Below are 21,249 nucleotides of genomic sequence, written 5' to 3'. Positions count from 1 at the left end.
CAACATTATTCCAGCTATATGGCGGCGGACTGTAAATAATCGAGTCTGGGCCAGACAATCCAGTGATCAACAGCATGAGCATCGATGTGCGCAATTGGGAACCGATGACATGTGTCAGCCAAGTCAGCGAGCCTGACCACCCGATCCCGTTAGTCGCCTCTTACGACAAGCATGGGTTACTGAAGGTTCATTCTGACCCGGACCTTCACGGGTAGAATTCCAGAGAAAGTACGGCGAAATAGCATTGTGGGTGGAAACTGTACAATGGTGCCGGTTTCAGAGATTTAGCGTTCTAGTTAAACTCGCCACCACGAGTATGATTCTGACAATCTCAAAGCAAAATCGCGGCAAACCAGGATCCACAATAACACGTCCCATGGGTTGCTCGTTATTGTAGCGTCAGCGCATCACATCCAGGGAACCAGGCTGATAAGTTTCTGGCGCCTGAGAGTACTGGAGCAGCCATAAGCCCTGATTGGCGAACTGGGGTCTCCAAATTCTCTGGGCCGCCGGTAGATACAGCCAACACGACATTTAAAATTGCGTAGCCATGGCAATATTTAGACAAAACTAATCTGGTTAGAAACGAATTAGGAAACATGCCGGCTACATGTCGACTGTTATTTCCCACATGAACACAAAACAGCATTGAAATACAGCATGGTCTTGTCTGACTGTAGCGGTGATTATGCCAAAAATACCTTTTAAATTTTTCAAAGCTACTGGTCAAGTCACAAACCCCGTAGTCTAGATGGTCGTCCGATTATGATCGAAAAATACCTTAAAATATGAAATTGTACAAAGCTAAGGAATGTCGGTCAAAGTGAGGTATCCATTTCCACTTGGGCAATCTCCGTAGCAATAGTGAGTTTGATGACGAAAATATCGCAATATATTCCAGCCTATATGGTCGGTCTGTAAATAATCGAGTCTTCAGTGATCAACAGCATGAGTCGATGACATGTGTCAACCAAGTCAGGGTGACCACCCGGTTATGTTGTTTTATATGTTGTGATTAAGATATATTTTAACTTTCAACGAACTTGGTGAAGACATGAATATTTTAGAAAAATATACCGCTACCCTCGTTGCATAAATTACACAAGGGTGACACTTGATGCTAAAGGATGAAAACCGGAGGTGCGGTTCAGTCAAACCTTACGTTTTTCAGAAAAATAATGTGTTCAGCTTGTAGGTCATTCTTACACCTTTCTACTCATGGTATTAGATGACGAAAATATCGCCGTTTATGTCCCGTATCTTCGAACGTCACAGGGTAAGGTTAGCGGATATAAGTTTCGATCGCGAGGTGAGGTGAGGTGAGGTGAGGCGAGGCGAGGCGAGATTGGGTTTAACGTCGTACTTGAGAATATTTCGCTCATATGACAACGTGCATGCGTGTATATGTGTATGTGCGGCTGCTTGTACTAGCCCAGACTGACGCTGGTTTTATAGTGCTAGCCCACTGAGATACCAGTCTTTTGGTATGACGCGGTCGGGGATCGAACCCGCGACCTTCCGCACTCCGGGCGCGACCGCCTAGTGAAATAGCTGAGGAAAGCGTTTAGATGCATATGAATGATGTTAATGACAGTGTTTGGCATCATAATTATTTAGCCTCTGTGTTTTTGTTATTAATATGAAAAGCCATGTATTATCTATTTTTTTCTATAGCATAATGATAAAGACTGATGTACGTATACATTCGACTATTTGTGATTTTTACTAATGAAACCTATCTGAATACTGTAGTTTTATGGCTTCAAGCCAGTATCAGAGTATACATTCGCTATATTGATCATTTTGAGCATGATAACTCTGGTGATATTAGAATATATCTGTTACATGTCAATAATCGTATACATGTAATTTGATATCAGCAATTATTCAGCCAGATAGCAGTTTGATTGAATGCTGCAATGGACTCTTTTTGCTTTACTTTATTACACTTTACAGCAGTGCATACATGCATAATTCAACACACAAATCAGTGATTTTGCTTTGAATCTTGGAGAATGTGCTCTGAATTTGTTAAATTACGTTTTATGGTGTGTATCTCGAAATTGTGTCTTTTAATAGATATTTGGGCATTGTGTTAACACCTAACTTATTTGGACTAAAGCACTAACTACTCTTGGTGAACAAAGTAAAAAGGCTATGATGACATTGTACAGGTATTAAAAGAAAGTTGGAAATATACCAGGTCAAGATTTATTTAAGATATTTGATGCTATGATTGTTCCTATTATGGTTCAGAAGTATAGGAGTGAGTGAGTGAGTGAGTGAGCTTGGTTTTACGCCGCTTTTAGCAATATTCCAGCAATATCACGGCGGGGGGACACCAGAAATGGGCTTCACACATTGTACCCACATGGGGAATCGAACCCGGGTCTTCGGCGTGACAAGCGAACGCTTTAACCACTAGGCTACCCCACCGCCCCGTAGAAGTATAGGAACCTCATAGTGAATATGTATTGAAGATGAACAGCATAACATGCGTTTTCTCAACATGTGTAACACAACAAGCAATGGTATGGTTTGGGGAGAATGTGCCAGAGCCCCTCTCCAACTTGTCAACACCACAAGGGCTATAAGGTATTGGTGCAGGCTACTGTATTTGGATGAACACAGACTGTCTCGCCAATGCTACCTAGTGGACGACTCTGGCAGTACCACATGGACTACTCATATTAAAAATATTCTGTTTAGACACAAGATGTCGGAAATGTGACGATATTTATTTCACCCTTTCAACTATGACTATCTGACAACCTACAACAATCATGGTGTAGTTCTGCCAACAGTTTATCTGATTCCTTCTATTAATATTTCATAATGTGTCCGCTTTCCTCTAACATAAAAAACCCGTAGCTGTATCAGGGGTTGGAGTGGGGTGGGGAATGGAATACATTCAGTTTTATATATATCATAGTCGTGTGATTTTCCATGTCCAGTAGATTACACGCAGATGGTCCGATGTGTAATCAACTTCTCAATAGCATCACGCAGATGTTGCCATACCATGACTATTGTTATGCTTGTTAAGATCAATGCCTATTGCATCACCATGATCAATCCCATGCAAAGTGGAATAATAGATATGGATGTTATATTGAAATGATACATGACAAATTAATAAAAATATCAAATACATTCTTCTTTATCATTATTACGTTATTGAAAACACATGCATTGTTAAAAGTACATGGTTGAATTCAGTTATGTGTTTCAAATGTATTAAATCCATTTATTATTGATTATATAATGTGGTAAACAACCATTTTCTAGTAACTAGTTACTAGTCAGCACACAACAGGAGAAAATGGGGCCAAATCCTTGAATTGTACGTCCTCAAATTTGCTAACATAAAGAGATGCTAAAGTTCTATATTCAATCAATGTGGTCGTTCAGATCATGTTTTATGGACCCGTGAAGATCCGGGGTAGAATTGGTCTTCAGCAACCCATGCTTGCCACAAAAGGCGACTATGCTTGTCGTAAGAGGCGACAAACGGGATTGGGTGGTCAGTTTCGCTGACTTGGTTGACACATGTCATCGGTTCCTAATTGCGCAGATCAATGCTCATGCTGCTGATCACTGGATTGTCTGGTCCAGACTCGATTATTTACAGACCGCCGCCATATAGCTGGGATATTGATGAGTGCGGCGTAAACTAAACTCACTCACTCACTCCATGTTTTATGTGTACGATTTGGAGACAATAGCGAGCTGACACGAAAATTAATATCAACGGTGTCGGTGTTGAAAATGGGGTCTGTGTTATTGTTTACATTACGCCCATGTATAACGATTTTCGTGTCTCGAAACTTCATAAATAACGTTTCCGTACACTAAAAGATTTAGGGAAGCTGTCGATGTTTACCGAAGAGAGGCCAGACGTTTGTTCAAAGCAGAGGGTAGTGCTAATGAGAGGATCAGTGGTCAAACATGAAATGCAGTTAGACAAATTGAATACGACGAACAGAAAGGTAAAAGAATGACCTACAAGCTCAACACAATTTTGGGGTTGAAAAACGTAAGGTTTGATTGAACCGCACGTTAAAATATTCAGGCTGTCCGGTTTTCGATCAGGAGTGTCACCCCTTGTGTATGTTATGTAACTAGTGCAGCGGTAGAATGTTCTAAGATATTCATTTCTTCACCGATTTCGTTGTAATTTGAAATATATGTTAATCATAATATATAACATCAATACACGATTGCAAAAGTCTAGATTTTTATTTTTAAAATTACTGTCCAAACTGTGATTCGAACATCTGTGATTATAATCCGTGAATTATGGTTACAATTAGTCGTCAGTAACTATGCTTGTCGTAAGAGGCGACTAACGGGATCGGGTGGTCAGGCTCGCTGACTTAGTTGACACATGTCGTCGTATCCCAATTGCCTAGATCGATGCTTACGCTGTTGATCATTGGATTGTCTGGTCCAGACTCGAATATTTCCAGACCGCCGCCATAGAGCTGGAATGTTGCTGAGTGCCGCATTAAACAACCACCAACCAATCTGACTGTTCTAGAATAACCAACATTCAGTTGAACACCGTTACGTCGAACTTATGTGGAATATGCGGTTGTGTCGAAGTGTTTTACTGTACTTATCCATGCTAATCACGACCAATTACAAATTCTCAATTGTTTGTGTATACTCTTATAAAGTGAGTTTTTAAACGGGTTTTACACAGTGAATTCGGTGTACACACACCAACCTACACACACCAACCTTATTACACATTCTTAGTGGGAAGTAGCTTGGTTACAGCACATTTTTATCTTTTATGATATGTGTATTTATTCTACGCATTTACACGGTTTTGCAGGACAGTGTATTTAGAAGACTAGAGCATGGCAGTCTGACCAAACCTTATTGAAGTAGTCTCTATTACAAGTAATGACAGAGTGAGTGAGTGAGTGAGTTTAGTTTTACGCCGCTTTTAACAACATTCCAGCAATATCACGACGGGGGACACCAGAAATGGGCTTCACACATTGTACCCATGTGGGGAATCGAACCCGGGTCTTTGGCGTGACGAGCCAACGCTTTAACCATCAGGCTACCCCAGCGCCCCTTATGACAGAGGTATACTTATTTATGTTAACTTATAACATTCAGTGAGCTCTTTCTGTGTGAACTGGAATGTTGGTGGGTAGTTATTCTTTCTAAAGTTGACTATATTCGTTTTGACAGGATAATTACAAGGTTTAAGGGATTGTTATTTTTCGATAAATACTCAAACAGAACATTTTCTTTGGATATTGTTACCGGGCTTTGCATTTTGTGCGATATCCAATCAGCCCAATTTTGTTCTACATTCCACATCGTTATGACGAGGCTGGCTTACCAACAATTTCCATTCCAGCTTAAATCACCCATTTTTCCCCTCGAAAGACAGGAAACACATCTAGAACCAATCGGATTACAAAGTCATCGGTTTACTGAGACAGCTCTACTTATTGTAAACAGTGTGGTATAAGCCAGTTTCGAACCAGAAACAGCCAATGCAATCAACTGATAACCGTAGGGGCGTGGGATGACTCAATTACCGAGTATAACGGGATGTAATTTTACCTCAATTCCATATCGTCAGTCTGCACGGTTGCAGTCCATTTATTGACCGGATTGCAATAAGTGGTGTCCAGCGAGCTGTCTCTTGACCACCTCCTTGACCAGAGCCAGTTAATGGCGCGGACATCGCACGGTTCTCTTTATAATCATACTTAACCAAGGGTAGATTTTTTTCGCCGATTACACTCGCCGACGTTATAATAATGCGTTGTGACGGTCAGACCTACACTCGATCAATGCCTAATTCGTTTCAGTTGAAATAGATAATGTTTCGCCAACTGTGAAATTTCGTGTCGTCTGACAGGGCCGGGACGATCCATCTTGCACATATTGAAGACGTGTAAGGTTATTTTGATCATCTGTGTTTAAACTGCGAGAAAGAAACGTTATTGTCTGCCGCGACATTGTAGCTGGAGCTAAACGGCGCTTTTCTTCCGGGTGCGTTTCGGCGATCACTTAAAGCCTCTTTGTTTCTGACCGAGCGATGTTTGGAAGCAGTACGTATACTGTTTACAATGACATCAGCTCGCGATGTTCTTCGACATGTGCCCTTTGGCGATCATTCGACCTCTTTGGTTTTGGCGATCATTCGACATGTTGCGTTTTGGCGATCATCCGACATGTTGCGTTTTGGCAATCATTCGACATGTTGCGTTTTGGCGATCATTCAGAATGTTGCGTTTTGGCAATCATTCGACATGGCAGCAAGGAGTTTTTCTATAACTACTCTTATTCCTGCGTTGCAGAACCACACTGTCAATGGTGCGTTTTGGAAGTTTGTCATCATTGTGCACTCTGCCAAACGTTTAATTTAATCGTCTTCAGTTGAAAGACAGGAATTCGTGAAATAAAATCATAGACTATTAAAAGGTGTGGCGTTTTTGGTGCATGTAAGTAATTCGACCATATTCTCACTTTGAGTTCCTCAACGATGCTATTACAACGTGGACTTATCATTTCAGTCATCAATGGGAAGTTGGTCGAAGAGGAATTTTTCTAACACCCGGGCCTATTCTCACAAGAATTCATCGATACATTCATCAAATGCTGGGGCTTTCGTTCATGGGTCAGGAAGTATCGAAATCTCTTTCGCAATTGTATTTCCTAGTTTTAAATCAGAAATTTGCAGGTATGAGATATGATTTTCGTGATGCCAGTAACCGTTTTCGCACTGAATCAAATGTTCTATTTTTGGTGATAGTTGGCGATGAGGTGTGTGGTGTTGCCACTCGTATCAATATTCCAGTCATACCCAATGCACCCGGTGGGGTAGCCGAGTGGTTAAAGCGTTCGCTCGTCACGTCGAAGATCCGGGTTCGATTCCCCACATGGGTACAATGTGTGAAGCCCATTTCTGGTGTCCCCCGCCATGATATTGCTTGAAAACTGCTAAAAGCGACGTAAAACTAAACTCACTCACTCACTGAAATTGTTTTTTCAAAGTGACCAACAAACGCTTAAACCACAAGTCCAGGATTTGAAATAAAATTCATTGACACGGAATATTCTCGAAAAATATAATTATGCTCAGCCTATTAAAAAAAAAGCAACAAAACACTTTGCCGCAAAGATTACATTGTTATTTTTCTTTAAAACAAAACATTAGTCAGGCTCGTAGATTTAATCAAATAAAAAACTAAAAGCTGCAAAGCCTCTCCGTTGCCTCAAGACGTTATATTATTTTACTGGTTTTGGAACTGAGTGAGTGAGTGAGTTTAGTTTTACGCAACACTCAGCAATATTCCAGCTATATGGCAGCGGTCTGTAAATAATCGAGACTGGACCAGACAATCCAGTGATCAACAGCATGAGCATCAATCTGCAGCAACCCAAACCCACTGACAACGAAAATACTGTTCCGAACTGGACCAGGGAATTTCAAATGGAGACAATTCCTTTGACAATCGAAAATGGTACAACTTGTGCACCGTTCTTTGTTATTTCGTCCTTCGTATAACAGTGTGTGAATGGGTTTACTTTTACACGGGTGACCGCTTTTGGCAATGTTCCCGCAACATCAGGGTGGGGGACACCAGAAATGGGATTCACACATTGTGTCCATGTGGGAAATCAAACCAGGGTCTTCGGTGTGACAAGCGAACGCTTTAACCATTAGGCTACCCTACAGCCCCGATTGAGTGAGTGAGTGAGTGTGCTTTACACTACGATTAGAAATAGTCAGCAATATCAAGACGGGGGACTCCAGAAATGGGCTTCACACATTGTACCTATGCGGTGAATCGAACCCGGGTCTTCGGCGTGACGAGCGAACGCTTTAACTACAAGGCTACCCCAATGCCCGTCGTCTAAAATATAGACTCGGGTCCCGATCCACGAAGTGGTCGTTACTCTATAGTTTACCATAGATATACGAATGCCGTAGCGCTACGAATGAGTGAGTGAGTGAGTGAGTGAGTTGGATTTTGCGCCGCTTTTAGCAATATTCCAGCAATATCACGGCGGGGGACACCAGAAATGGGTTTCACACGTTGTACCCATGTGGGGAATCGAACCCAGGTCTTCGGCGTGACGAGCGAACGCTTTAACCGCTAGGCTACCCCACCGCCCCGTAGCGCTAGGATCACTTTGTGGATCGCAACCAAGCTTCGGGATGCCAGAGGGAAGATTGTCTGTGTATACCGGAATCTTCAGAAACCGCTTTGACAAATAACCTGCTAATGATATACTCCTGCACCTCCATTACCCAGTTCTTCTGAAGATTAAAATGGGACCGCCTCCGTGGTTCAGTGGTTAGAGCGTCCGCCCGGAGAGCGGAAGGTCGCGTTTCGATCCCCGACCGCGACGTACCAAAAGACGCTAAAATATGGTACTTGTTGGTCCCTGCCTGGCGCTCGGCATTAAAGGACTGGTTGGCTCGTAGTCAGTATAATGTGTCTGAGTGAGGTATTCATGCTTCACTGCGGCATTGTATCTCAGTGGGCTAGCACTATAAATCCAGCTTAAGTCTGGGCTAGTACAAGCAGCCGCACATACACATCCACACGCATGCACGTCGTCATGAGCGAAATATTCTCAAGCACGACGTTAACCTCAAATTCACCTCACCTAAGATTAAAATGGCAGGCTATCGCTACAAAGACCACTTAAAGGAATACAACGTCCTTCGTGTTTCTTCAACGAGACAAGTCAAGCCTCCAAAGACATGTTGGACCTCGGCCAAGAAAGTTCTTTACGCTCAGATTGGGAACAAGATTTCTCCAAAAAACAGATGCAAGACAGCCGAAGCAGTACCATAAGTTTAAGAAACGCTTTCACAATTACGATCAGATGAAATCATCGATCATGTCCGAAACGTCGCTTCCTATTTTGTAGAAAAATAAACATGTTCGATTTTTGCTTCAGTTTCGGCCTCTGTGGGCCTTTTTTGAAGTGTTTTGTCAAAATTCACTCTGGCTTGCCAAAACACGGGATACGATTCTGCAAGTCAAAAAGGCATTGATGGCGTTGTGTTCGACTTCATCATCAGAGATGAAATCTTCTCTTTTTTAAAGTTAAATGTTTACTCGTGACGCACAGGCACATTTAAATTGGAGACCCGTTAAGTTAGGGGTTAGAATTGGTCTTCAGCAAACCGTGCTTGTCTCCACCCGTGAAAATCCGGGTTAGAATTGATCTTCAGCAGTCCATGCTTGCCGTAAGAGGCGACTAACGGGATCAGGTGGTCAGGCTCACTGACTTGGTAGTCACATGTCATCCCAATTGCGTGAAACGATACTCATGATGCTGATCACTGGATTGTCTGGTCCAGACCGTAGCTATATACTTGGAATATTGCCGAGTTCAGAATTAAACAACAAACCAACCAAGCATAGATCGATGCTCATGATGCTGATCACTCGACTGTCTGGTCCAGACCGTCACAAACCAACAAAGGATAGATCGATGCTCATGATGTCAGTCAGTTACTCTAGATGATTCAGGTCAAATCTGATTACGCACAGACCACCGCCATATAGCTGGAGTATTGCGGAGTATGGCGTTCAACGACATGTAAATAATCTCTTACGACCTCTGTACACGTAGTACGGGACATGTGTATGCAAACACCATTCACGGAAGTCAGTTGAGACCGCTTGGTGAGAGCCACTGCCTGAGTTTGATATAAATGGTCACAAGGCTGTATGACACATGTTGCATGATAACCATGTGCGCGATGTAATCTGGCATTTGGTTCGGGCTCCCGCTGGTCCGTCTCGCCGTGTCTGGCTACGTTGTTTACAAACACCCGACATCCGTTTGATGCTCGTTAATCCGGCAATGTGTTGACCGGGATAATTCGAACGAAACTCTTCTGTCCATATTAATTGGGTGAATTGATTTAGAATTTATACATAAACTTATAGTATAACTTAAGTAAGAAAGTAATAGCAGTGGCGGCAGTAGTCGTAGTAGTAGTATTAGACTGACTGGCTAAGTATGGTATTACGCCGCTTTTAGCAATATTTCAGCAATATCACGGGGGGGGGTGGGGGTGGGTGGGTGTGTGGGTGGGGTTGGGGTGTCACCTAGAAATGGGCTACACACATTGTACCCATGTTGGGACCCGAACCCCGGTCTTCGGCGTGACGAGCGAACGCTTTTACAACCACCACCCCTGGTAGTAGTAGTAGTAGTAGTAGTAGTAGTTCTCGCTGTGGTAGCGGTGGTAGAAACAGTGGACACGGTCTGTAAATAATCGAGTCTGGACCAGACAATCCAGTGATCAACAGCATGAGCATCGATCTACGCAATTCGGATACGATGACATGTGTCAACCAAGCCAGCGACGTCTGACTACCCGATCCCGGTGAGGATGAGGATGGTGGTGGTGGTGATGATGATGGTTAAATCGCAAAAAACCCACAACACACCCAAGTCCGTCACACACCCGCTCCACCCCGAACTCGATCTCCAATACTGTCACTCTCAATACACATCCTGGCGATGGGGTAGCCTAGTGGTTAAAGTATTCGCTCATCACGCTGAACACCCGGATTCGATTCCCACATGGGTACAATGTGTGAAGCACATTTCTGGTGTCCCCCGCCGTGATATTGTTTTGAATATTGCTAAAAGCTGTGTAAAACCACACTCCCACATTCACTCAATACCCCCTAACGACACACATCACAGACCCTGTCCTGCCCAAACCGTCCCCTCAGGCGCTAAGTATGTCATCGTTTGTCATCATCCCCCGAGCTTGTCATCCAACCACCCCACCCCCGCACCCACCCACACAACACACACAACCCCCTCCCCTCCCACGCCAGGCCCCATCTCCCTACCTTCGGGCAAGAACACAGACGGAAGTACGTACCAAGACAATAGTACAATCAATATCGGCAAGCCGTACGTTCAATTGCAGTGGAGATGCAGCCAAGATGCAGCTAAGATGCAGTCGACCAGCCAGTGATGAAATCCCTCCTTCAGTACCATTGATTCCAATATTACAAGCGTAACTCGTTGACGTTCAAAGATTTTTACTTCCCTCTACCTGGCAAAGCCGTACCTTGTGCTTTTCTTCAGAAACACTCGTGTCGAATCTTTACATCAGCTGATGTAATCAACATCGCTAGATTTGATATTGGGACTGACAGCGCATTTCACGTCGTCATGGTAACAAGTGCTTCCAGCAATATTTAAATGTCTGTGACTTTTTCTATCATTTATTTTTGTTCTTGACAATAATGTTAAAAGTCGCTAATGAGTTGTTTCGTAAAGGATAGCTGTCATTCGCTTGCATCGTGGAAGACGTGTATGAGATGTCGGTCTTTGCTGCCTACGTAGCCAGGAGCTATGTCGATTTCAGACTGAAATGTACATGGTCTTTTGATAGGGGGTTCAAACATGAAACAACAGTCCTCGGGGAATGCAGACTGACTCGATTCCAGCACCATATGCTTGTCTTTAAAAGAGAGAAAGATGGAACCGATATTGTCCATTTCTTGAAAGGTCCAAATGTACAGAGCAGTGGTAGGCGAGTGACTTGGTGTCTTGGTTAATCAGTGTCTGGAGATTAAGTTTGCTGCTACATTGGATTAGTGGTGGGTGAGTGAGGTGGTGTCCAAATATGTTGGTGGTGGGTGAGTGAGTTGGTGTCCCAATATGTTAGTGGTGGGTGAGTGAGTTGGTGTCCCAATATGTTGGTGGTGGGTGAGTGAGTTGGTGTCCAAATATGTTGGTGGTCGGTGAGTGAGGTGGTGTCCCAATATGTTGGTGGTGGGTGAGTGAGGTGGTGTCCAAATATGTTAATGGTGGGTGAGTGAGGTGGTGTCCAAATATGTTAGTGGTGGGTAAGTGAGGTGGTGTCCAAATATGTTAGTGGTGGGTGAGTGAGGTGGTGTCCAAATATGTTAGTGGTGGGTAAGTGAGGTGGTGTCCAAATATGTTAGTGGTGGGTGAGTGAGTTGGTGTCCAAATATGTTAGTGTTGGGTAAGTAAGGTGGTGTCCCAATCTGTTGGTGGTGGGTAAGTGAGGTGGTGTCCAAATATGTTGGTGGTGGGTGAGTGAGGTGGTGACACAATATGTTGTTGGTGGGTGTGTGAGTTGGTGACCCAATATGTTGGTGGTGGGTGAGTGAGTTGGTGTCCCAATATGTTGGTGGTGGGTGAGTGAGTTGGTGACCCAATATGTTGGTAGTGGGTGAGTGAGGTGGTGACCCAATATGTTGGTAGTGGGTGAGTGAGTTGGTGTCCCAATATGTTGGTGGTGGGTGAGTGAGTTAGTGTCCCAAAATGTTAGTGGTGTGTGAGTGAGTTGGAAACCCAATCGGTTAGTGGTGTGTGAGTGAGTTGGTGTCCCAATATGTTGTTGGTGGGTGAGTGAGTTGGTGTCCCAATATGTTGGTGGTGGGTGAGTGAGTTGGTGTCCAAATATGTTGGTGGTGGGTGAGTGAGTTGGTGTCCCAATATGTTGGTGGGTGAGTGAGTTGGTGTCCCAATATGTTGGTGGTGGGTGAGTGAGTTGGTGTCCAAATATGTTGGTGGTGGGTGAGTGAGTTGGTGTCCAAATATGTTGGTGGTGGGTGAGTGAGTTAGTGATACAATATGTTGTTGGTGGGTGAATGAGGTGGTGTCTCAAAATGTTGGTGGTGGGTGAGTGAGTGAGTTGGTGTCCCAATATGTTGATGGTGGGTGGGTGAGTTGGTGACACAATATGTTGTTGGTTGGTGGGTGAGTTGGTGTCTCAAAATGTTGGTGGTGGGTGAGTGAGTGAGTTGGTGTCCCAATCTGTTGGTGGTGGGTGAGTGAGGTGGTGTCCCAATATGTTGTTGGTTGGTGGGTGAGTTGGTGTCTCAAAATGTTGGTGGTGGGTGAGTGAGTGAGTTGGTGTCCAAATATGTTAGTGGTGGGTAAGTGAGGTGGTGTCCCAATATGTTAGTGGTGGGTGAGTGAGTTGGTGCCCCAATATGTTGGTGGTGGGTGAGTGAGTTGGTGACCCAATATGTTGGTGGTGGGTGAGTGAGGTGGTGACCCAATATGTTGGTGGTGGGTGAGTGAGTTGGTGTCCAAATATATTAGTGGTGGGTGAGTGAGTTGGTGACCCAATATGTTGGTGGTGGGTGAGTGAGGTGGTGACCCAATATGTTGGTGGTGGGTGAGTGAGTTGGTGTCCAAATATATTAGTGGTGGGTGAGTGAGTTGGAAACCCAATCTGTTGGTGGTGGGTGAGTGAGTTCATGTTAGTAATTGGTGAGTGAATAGTGCCAACAGGATCAGTCGTGGGCGAGCGATTTGCTGTCACATTGGTCTAGTGTTAGCCGTTTCTACCCATGGAATCAACAGATTCGAGTGATTTCTGTGTCTAAAACCAAGTTCTGGTTGATACATAATACATAATATCGCTATGATTGAGCACTGTGGCCTGTAGCCGCGTCAGTTTTGTATGTTAACCCTGGCCGCTCAGACACGCCAGTGATTGCCTGCATCAGACTCAAGTGCGACAGACTCAACGGTCATGTGACAGCAACATAATGGTTATCATCCAAACTGTGTTCCGCAGGAGATATTGCTTGTGTGAGATCAAATGATATCTCCTAGGAGATATCGTTTTGACAGTAGAAGCCCCTGTACCACTGACTGGAGCATGAGAAAAAACCCTAGATCAACACAATGGTATGATAGCATCGCTTTACATCGATTTAACGAAACAGATTTGTTGGAAAAGTTCAGAATGAGAAAGGAAACGTTCAGTCTGATATGTAATTGATTGAAAGATGATCTGTCGCCCTTGCCAAATACAGTAGAGGAACCACTTTTACGCCCACAATAAAGTTGCTATGGCAATCTATTGGATGGCATCATCAGCTGAATACAGGACAGTTGGAAACCTCTTTGGAGTAGGAAAATCAACCGCGTGTGTTTGTATTCATCAAGTGTGTGAAGCAACCATGAAATAATTATTTTGCCGAGTATGTCAAATTCTCTGAAGGAGAATCATTGAAAATGTTATTCACGGCTATGAAGAAAGATGAGGATTTCCAAAATGTGCAGGATCCAAAGACGGCAGTCATATTCCCATATTTACCCCTGAACATTCACATGGAGAAACTTTACTTATACCATGTAGCAAATTTGCACCTACAAACGCTCGCTAGTAGCCAGGTGTAAATTTACATATGTGTGTAAAATTTGCACATAAGCAAATGCGTTCATACGACCCAAATTGCTTACATAAGTATATTTACATATGTGTAAAGTATACTCGTGTGAGCAAATTGGATCGTATGAATGGGGTATGAGATCCACTCAGCGATGCCGTCGCGATGCCGTCGCGATGAGGTCATGGGATCGACATCGTTAAGGATGCTGTTACGAACGGATTGTGATAGAAGGGGGCGTTGGTTTCTACGAGTGAGTATGGTTTTACGCCGCCTTTAACATAGTGGGACCATATAACGAAGGGAGCTAATAGAATAGACCCCATGGAATCGAACACGGGCTTCAGTAGCGAGGAGCCAACACATTAACCACGAGGCTACCCGTGGGTATTGTAAGTATTGAACGGTAATCCACCAGCAACGAAATATACGGAGCAGTAGTTTGACTGACTGACTGAGTTTGGTTCTACGCCGCTTTTAGCAATATTCCAGCAATATCACGGCGGGGGACACCAGAAATTAGATCACGGCGGGGGACACCAGATAGTTCACGCATCGTACCCATGTGGATAATCGAACACGGGTTTTCGGCGTGACGAGCGAACGCTTTAACAGCTAGGCTACCCCTCGGCCATAATCGAGGCTGGGCCAGGCAATCCAGTGATTGATATTATGAGCATCGACGCTTTTGGAATACCACGACATATGGCAATCAAATCAGCGCACCCCACCACCCGATCCCCTTAGTCGCTTCTTCCGAAAAGCATGGTTGGTAAAGACAAATTCTCAACCGGATACTCCCCATAGGCGGATCCAGAGGGGGGTGGGGTGGTGTGTGCAGGGGTGCGCGCAACCCCCCACCCCCCACCTTTTGTGCTGAAAGTTTGTTAAATGACCATTGAAACTCGGGTGAAATTGAAGTGTGCACCCCTCCTTTTCTCAATATTGTGCACCCCACCCCCACCCACCCCTTTCTCAAAAAGCTGTATCCGCCCCTGCTCCCGGGTTATATAATACATGAAACGGGCATAAACACAGGAATGAAATTAAAAAGCCTACCTCATGTTCAATGCATATCGGTGGCGATCCGTCCTCATCCGAACAGATTGGTGACATGTGGGTCTGGTCCAAGAGATGTCGTAAACAAACTGGTAACACATGTCACTCGTCATATTCACATGTTGTTATGTTTACTCACGGTAACATCAATACTGCACACACAGACATCACGCGACAGAAGCGTTGTACATTTCCCAGGGTTTGAAATACGCACGTTTGTGTACATGTTAATTACTTAATAGGGGAATACAATAAGCGCGATAATCGGAATGTTCCACATAAAATAATTGCATTATGTTTTAAAAAAGACAAACAACTTTGATGGAAGTTGCTATTACGCCTTTGGGAACCGTTTTCTGGTTATCTGGCAGGCTGGGTTAATTGCTTGTGCTCGATCGGGGCGTCTATCTGAGACACCCCCGCCCTTCCTCGGTGTTTGTATTGTGAACTTCAAGTGCTTTCGTATTAATCAAACATTTTGTTCTACTGTGCCACAGGATTTTAACCATGTTCACAACGGCAAAGTCAACTGCAAATTTGACATGTAATACACGCCAAACGTGTCAACAGCGCGTGTAATACGTCACCATGTAGACATTTATACAATACCGGGGATATTGACATGGTCAATATCACTCATAACAGCCGCTGATGGAGTGTCAATTTACGACCGTTAAATGTATCGCTTGTTCTTACTCGCAATAATCAATGAATAACTACAGGCTTTAACGTAAGATTGCAATTAACTGAAATGCACGTGATCCAGGGCCACGATATAATGCCTATTAGCCCCGAGCATGCATTGTTAAACCCACGATGTCAACATGCCCTGTTCACATTGAAGGAAATCTGATTCAAAATGGAAGCGTTCGGTTATGTTGCTATATATAGCACTTGTGACGTCATTGGATTATATTTTTAAACGAATCACGTGTTTTAAACAACCCTGTCACCAAGTCGGAAGAGACAAATCAATCAGGTGTGTTCGATTAACAATACACCCATCGAGAAGTCCACTCATTCATGGTAACAAACCGACACTGTATAATGGTGAACGCGCAAAAAAGGAGGACCCGATCCTTTACCCTCATGAATATGCACAATGGCACAGTCCATTGTTCTTCCAGGGTAGATACGTACCGAATAGTCGTGAATAAAGATGTGTTTTTTTTCTGCCAGTTTTTTTATCAGCAATATTCCAGCAATATCACCACGGGGGCAACCAGAACTGAGCTTCACACATTGTATCCGGAGAATCGAACCAGGGTCATCGGCGTGACGAGTATTCACTTTAACCACAAGGCCACCCCAACGCCCCAATTATCACAATGAATACTGGATTTCCATCGCTTTTAGCAATAGTCCAGCAATATCACGACGGGGGGACACCGGAACAGAGCTTCACACATTGTACTCAGGGAATCGAACCCGGTTCTTTGGCACGAGGAGCAAACACTTTAACCACTTGGCTGCGCCCCCTCCAAACTATAGCCTGTCATTACCCAAGCGTGATTGCCTTATTGTTATCTTCTTATCCTCGTCATCTCCTTGTTATCAAACCCAGACCGGTCACTTTACTTCCACTGTAATCAGTGGGCCTCTGTCCTATCTATCCTATTAGATTTAAGTCCCCGTTATACCGCTATTGTTAGTAATCGATCCTATATTATAGGTTAGAAAATACTCGAATGAAGTGAATGGCACACAAATGTAAACAAGCTCGTTTTTTAATGAAATGAAAAACTTGAAGTACTGTTGTTAAATTTCGTTGTCTAATTCACCATCATTAATTCATGTAAGAGTATTAGAAATGATCGTCGATTGTGCATAGATAAATTATCACAATGAGTTAGTACGGATTAATGCCGCTTTTAGCAATATTCCAGCAATATCACGACGGGAGACACCAGAAATGGGCTTTACACATTGCATCCATATTGATGAATCGAACCCGGGTGTTCGGCGTGACGGTGCCCCATCGCCCCTTTTCCGTAACAAATGACTCTGCCTTGAGCAAAACGTTTTAATTTGTGTCGAAGAAAACACTTTTATTGATAGTTGAAGAACAGATGTCAAAGATACCATTAGCACGTGTGGATTATGCGATTTTGGTTTATTTTTAAAGTTCAAAAACAAATTATACTTCAAAATACAGAACCGTAGATAAGTATTCATTGAGTGCTGGCTTCTAAAGTTATCTGTTGGATGTCATACAACTTCAGATATTTCCAGCTGAACGTAAACAAATTAAAAACACCCGAGATGTAACGGTTTTTCTTTTGTACCTCAGTTTATATAACACGCTGAAGCCAAGGTCACTGACATTATGGAAGACCAGGAAGTAGCTTAATAAAGCCATTGCAAAGTATGAAAAAAACAGTACAACCAGAAATTATTGAGAATTTAAAGATTGTACTTTTTTTAAAATTTTCACTCATTACTCACATATTAAATGTGAATATTAGCAGAACATAACTCCAGATTCAAAGACAGGTGAACAGTTAGTATTTTGTCAAGTCACCATGGGCAGCAATGCAGGCTTCAATGCGGCGGGGCATACTACTGATCAAAGACGTTAGAAAGTCGTGGTCCATGCTGTCCCAATATCGGACCACCTCTTCTTTCATTTCAGCAATGTTTGTAAGATTTTTCTTATTGACCTTTCCTTCATAAGTCCCCAAACATTTCTATTGGATATAGGTCAGGGCTATAGCTTGGCCAATCTAATAATGTGAGTGAGTGAGTGAGTGAGTGAGTGGGTGGGTGGGTGAGTGAGTGAGTGAGTGAGTGAGTGAGGAGTGAGTGAGTGGGTGGGTGGGTGAGTGAGTGAGTGAGTGAGTGAGTGAGTGAGTGAGTGAGTGAGTGAGTGAGTATGGTTTTACGTCGCTTTTAGCAATATTCCAGCAATATCACGGCGGGGGACACATGGGCTTCACACATCATATCACGTTGGTAATCATGTGGGAAATCGAACCCGGGGTTTTGGCGTGACGAGCGAACGTTTTAACCACTAGGCCACCCCAGCAACCCCCGGGAGCAATAGAAGTAGTACCAGTGGTATTCCCTGATTACGTTATGTGGTTTTACATCATTAAAAACCTAATTCCAACAAAGTAATACGACAATAGGTTTTCAAAATCACATTAAAACTTTTGAGTTGGCCCCTGTCGTGTTGATTTCGCGCATGACTGGCAGGTGCTAATAACCTGGAGAAAGAGATTGACGTTGGAAATGAGCACTGTGGGGATGCGTTCAAAAAGGTTAATAGAGATTTCTCAGAAAGGACCATGAGTTCATTGCAACCGTTTTTATGCAGGTCACCGTATCTTATAATATCTTTTGTAAGAGCTATGGAGGGGACAGAGATTCCATTCTATTTTGAGATCTTTTGCTGATCTAAGACACGAGGGGTGTTCGTGTTCTTTAAACATTTAGGGCACACGGGGTAAACCGTGCCTATGCTTAAGCTGAATTGGTATGTAGCAAGTCACACTTTCTCGCTGAACAAATGGGATTTCACTCATCAAATAAACATGATTTAGGCGAGTTTTAGCACTTTTAACTTATATTTTGAGCCTGATTGAACTTATTAAAGGGCTTTGGGACTGGCATTTATATCTGTCAGTCAATTACAAGTTCAATATTTTTATCTTTACTTTTCCTGTCATCCAGTGCGATAGCGACGAGTCGAAAACTATTTGCTTTTCACCGTGAAACCAACGTTATTCATTCCTGCTTGCGTACTTGGTGTCAATTTTAGCTTTACTGGGCTATTTTCAGATTTACATCAATGTGTAACCTTGGTGCGATGAATATATTCTGAGATATTTCACTAGAAACCTGACGGAGGTGATGCTAGTTGGTTCAACGCTGTCAAAGATGTTGATTTGCTTTATCAGCTTTAGTGTTATGCTAGCTATGGCTCGACAGCAGGGCATTTATGCAGTGTTTAGATTGTCATTAAGCCATAAATGACGTCCTGCTGAGACTATATATATTTTCCCTTGTATGTAAGACGGAACCGATTTTTCATTTTTGTTGTCCCACAAATTGTAATTTTCATTCGAATGTGTTACGATGAAAACGTAGGTAGATAGATTGTGAGTGAGTGAGTGAGGTGAGGTGAAGTTGGGTTTAACGTCGTGCTTGAGAATATTTCGCTCATATGACGACGTGCATGCGTGTGTATGTGTATGTGCGGCTGCTTGTAATAGACCAGAGTGAAGCTGGTTTTATTGTGCTAGCCCATTGAGATACCATGCCGCAGTGAAGCATGAATACCCCACTCAGACACATTATACTGACTCCGAGCCGACCAGTCCTTGTTGTACCCATTAATGCCGAGCGCCAGACAGGGACCAACAAGTACCATATTTTAGCGTCTTTTGGTATGGCGCGGTCGGGGGTCGAACTCGCGACCTTTTGCTCTCCGGGCGGACGCTGTAACCACTACACCACGGAGGCGTTCAGTGAGTGAATATGGGTTTACGCCGCAATATTCTAGCACTTTCACGGCGGGGACACCAAAAGTGGGCTTCACACATTGCACCCATGTGGGGAATCGAACCCGAGTCTTCGACGTGACCACTAGGTTACACCACCACCCCGTCTTTTCAGTGAACTTGTAATCGCTTTGTTTCGAATACATCACTTCTTAAAATACATGCAAAATATCAATATTTGTCGAGACGGCTGTATCAAATCAAATTTAAAATTAACTTTTGTTTGTTAGTTGGTTAACGCCGCACTTACCAATATTCCATTTATATGGCGGCTGTCTGTAAATAATCCGGCCTGGACCGGACAATCAAGTGATTAACACATTGCTCATTGATCACTGACATTGAACATTGATCTACGTAATCCAGATACGATGACGTGGCATCCAAGTCCTTCACCCGATGTCTTTAGTCGAATCTTTAAAGCATGGGTTATTGAAGACCAATTCTAACCCATATCTTCACGGGTCAGAAATAAACATGCAGATAATTGCATTTACTTACGAAACTGTTCAAGGTGGGACAGAATCTTTTGTACGTTCACTTCAAGATTTGAACGAAGTACTCAAGTAGTCCATTCAGTAAACTCTTCTGCCTTCAGCAATATTAAATGGGCACTTCGATAGTGTTCTAAACACGGTGTGAGCAGTCGACCAAGGCCAATGAAGAAGTCACGAGATCCACCTGCACAGCCGATTATTCCACTACGACGGGCATGAGTTCCACGTGCATCGCCTCAAGTGTTACCACAAGGACCATGAGCTACACGTGCACCGCCTCGCATTCTACCACGAGGACCATGAGCTACACGTGCACCGCCTCATATTCTACCACAAGGAGCAAGAGCTACGAGTTCATCGCTACACATTCTACCACGTGGAGCAAGAGCTACACATGCACCGCCTCACATTCTACCATATGGAGCAAGAGCTACATGTGCACCGCTTCACATTCTACCACGTGGAACAAGAGCTACACGTGCACCGCCTCACATTCTACCATATGGAGCAAGAGCTACATGTGCACCGCTTCACATTGTCACACGTGGATCAAGAGCTACATGTGCGACGCCTCACATTGTACCACGTGGAGCAAGAGCTACACGTCCATCACTTTACATTCTACCACGTGGACCAAGAGCTACATGTTCACCGCTTCACATTGTACACGTGGAGCAAGAGCTACATGTGCACCACTCCACATCTACCACGTGGAGCAAGAGCTACATGTGCACCGCCTCACATTGTACCACGTGAAGCAAGAGCTACATGTGCACCACTTCACATTCTACCACGTAGAACAAGAGCTACATGTGCATCGCTTCACATTCTACCACGCGGAGCAAGAGCTACATGTGCACCACTTCACATTCTACCACGTAGAACAAGAGCTACATGTGCATCGCTTCACATTCTACCACGCGGAGCAAGAGCTACATGTGCACCACTTCACATTCTACCACGTAGAACAAGAGCTACATGAGCACCGCTTCACATTCTATCACA

General features: G+C 43.7%; 1 protein-coding gene across 1 annotated transcript in view; it reads right to left on the bottom strand.

Moving 5' to 3' along the window:
- The window catches only part of LOC124256799 (D(2) dopamine receptor-like), a 515,592-nt gene that overhangs the window by 365,378 nt on the left and 128,965 nt on the right, over positions 1–21,249 (bottom strand). The gene's annotated exons all lie outside the window — the stretch shown is intronic.

This window comes from Haliotis rubra, unplaced genomic scaffold (genome assembly GCF_003918875.1).
Source record: "Haliotis rubra isolate DU_JTF1 unplaced genomic scaffold, ASM391887v1 Scf64, whole genome shotgun sequence".
Lineage (NCBI taxonomy): Eukaryota > Metazoa > Mollusca > Gastropoda > Lepetellida > Haliotidae > Haliotis > Haliotis rubra.
The sequence above is the reverse complement of the archived record's forward strand: the minus strand, read 5'-3'. Positions and strand labels throughout refer to the sequence as shown.